The sequence below is a fragment of the Alligator sinensis genome, unplaced genomic scaffold (genome assembly GCF_000455745.1).
Source record: "Alligator sinensis unplaced genomic scaffold, ASM45574v1 scaffold1458_1, whole genome shotgun sequence".
In the NCBI taxonomy this organism is placed as follows: Eukaryota; Metazoa; Chordata; order Crocodylia; family Alligatoridae; genus Alligator; species Alligator sinensis.
In genome coordinates this window covers 7,412-10,136 of record NW_005843758.1, presented here as the reverse complement: position 1 = coordinate 10,136, position 2,725 = coordinate 7,412, and positions in this window count along the sequence as shown.

The window sequence follows — 2,725 nt, the reverse complement described above, 5'->3', positions numbered from 1 at the left end:
TTGCCCAGGTCTTGTGCCTACCCTGGCATCCCATGGGCTACCAGCACCTGTAGCTGCTCCCTGGGGACTCTTGTATCTAGTCTGATGACAATGATACATCAAATAGATTTAGATGGCATACTTAGCTCTGTGCATGTTTAAACATGCAGGCATGGATCTGCAAAAGTGTTTAGGATGCCCTCCCATCCCTGGCAACCTCCACACTCTGATCAGTGTGGTCTCAGTAGCATAACTACATGGGGGGAGGAGGAGGAATGGAAGAGAACCAGGGAAGCAGCCCCAATTGTTGACTTTGTTGGGGGCACACAAGCAGCTGTTGCTGCAGCACCAGCTGAGCATGCTGCCACAACCAGCGCAGCAGGAACTAGCGCTGCCCCAGGTGTGGAGCTGTGCTGCTATGCCTCTGGTGCTCTGTTGGGGACAGGCAGGCATGGGAGTGGATGTGGGGCTGCGGAGCACCTCTGATGTGAGGTACTAAATAAATGTGCATTAGGCTGCCCTAATGCACAGTAGCAAAAGCACACACTTTTTTAGTGACACTTAATGTGTGGTAGCCTATTTTTATTGTACATTAGCTTACTAGTATGGTTTTTGACGTGACACTTTAATGCACAGTAAAATAGGCTACTGCACATTAAAGTGCACCCCTAATTATAAGTGATACTATATTTAGCATAGTCTATTTAGTTTGTTATAGGGTACCACTAAATCTGAGATATCGTGTTGGGGTGATGTGAGCCTAGGAAGGTTGAGAACCACTGCACTGTGTCAGGGAATCAGGATCACATTTCTAATGATCTAGGAAGTCTCATCACTGCTCAGGATGGTGTAACAGCTGAAATTATGTCTGTGTGATAAAGGCACTTGCTGAAGGCTCTATGAAGATTAGACCAAGTGTTTTTCTGTATTTGTTTAGATATTAAGCTGTATGTTGTTGCTAAAAGCCTGATTAAAGTTTAAGATGTAGTGAGGCCTTGTATAAAGTAAGGCCTAGTAAATTTAGCAAAGCCTAGAAGTAGTAAGGCCCTGTGACGCAGTTAAAATTACCTTATCAAAGGAATGCAAGGCTTGTACTGCTGTTGGTCAGTCTAAGGACAGGTGGAGTAAAAGGAATCTGAGTGGTTGTACGTTATCAGAACCATTCAGAAGCTATAAATGAGCTGGAATATCTGGAAACCATTCAGAAGGAAGATACAGCTCTGTGAAAAGGATTATTTAGCTGTTGCCTGGATTGGTGGGCCCATGGACCTCGAGGAGCCCAAGGACTGTATTCCAGGGTCCTTCCCAGTACTCATCAGACAGCACTGATTGGGCACACCTGAGTTTGCTGGATTTTGTGGAAAGAGGAACTTGCTGTGCACCAGGCATCAGAGGGGACTGCCGATAAGTTGCCGACATGAATTGCTTTTGTCTGTCATTGTTTGTCTTGTTACTACACGTAATTGTGTTTTTGTTAAGTCAATAAACCTTTCTTACCTTTCTACCCCGGACCACACTCTCAATCCCGAACCCTCTGCAGGAGCCTGAGACAGATGGGAGCCCGCCCCCAGCAGACCCTGCTGCTTGAGCTCCATGCACAGACGTTTGTCAGAAGCCAGGGGTGGCTGGTTGTTGTCCAGTAGGTCAAGGATTCATAGTTACTTAGATTAAATGCATGGCTGGATTTCACACATTGTGGATTGATAAATCCATATATTACAGTACTAAAATACAGGAATAAAAACAATTTATCTCTTGAGGACATGTGCAGTGATTGGAGGAGTTTAGTAGAACTGATCAAAATTTTACATACATCAATATTTTTTTTAAAACATGCCATCACATACTTTTGGGTGGAAACTTTCAATTTTCTTGAAATATGTCCCCAGCTAGAAAGGTGCCAGTAAAACTTTTTCTTGGGCTTCTTGTCATCTTTGGTTCATCAGGCTCTTTCTGCAGGAGTGACTCTCATTGCTGAGGCTCAGTGTAAAACAGGATCTTTCCAAATGAACATTTCCAGTTTGGAAAACACTGAATTTTGAACGTGGCAACATATTGACTGGAAAGTATCAAAAAAAGATTTTTTTTTAAATGGAATCAAACACCTCTTTGCGGGTTTACTAGGTTTCTGAAAGTATTTTTTTCAACACATCTAATTTGTGGATCCCAATTTGTATCAGTGTCACATCCAAAATGGGATCCATGCTGGCACAGACACTGCGTTGTAGCAGGGCACACACGGGGAGGAAGGGGCAGCACACTTCCTCCCCCCCACCCCAGACACTGCGTGTCTTAGTGTGTCACTGGTAGGTCGCATGTGCTCTCCGCCAGAGTCAGCTGTGGAGCTATTAGCCCCTTCAACACTAGCAAATGTGAGGGCTTGCAGGGCAACAATGCCATATCTATTTCTCAGGGAAGCAGTGTAATGGGGGTGTAGACCCAAAAGAAAGGGAAGACAGCTTCACTAAAAGTGGAGGTGAAAAAGTAGATTGGGAGCTCCACACTGGGTTGATAAAATGCCACCGTCCCTGCATCATAATCCAGAAAGACCCCAATCTTCGCGACGGTCCCATGCAGAGGCAGGATTGTCTCTGGGGCAGTGCGAGCCCGGTAATGACTCCCACACTGATCCACAGCCCAGATCCCTTCCTTGGGGGAAAACTTGATCCAACCTTTCCTTCTCAAAGACTCCTTGGCCACCCCCACAGCCCAGGTCCTCCCACCTTCCACCTCCACCTCCCAGTAG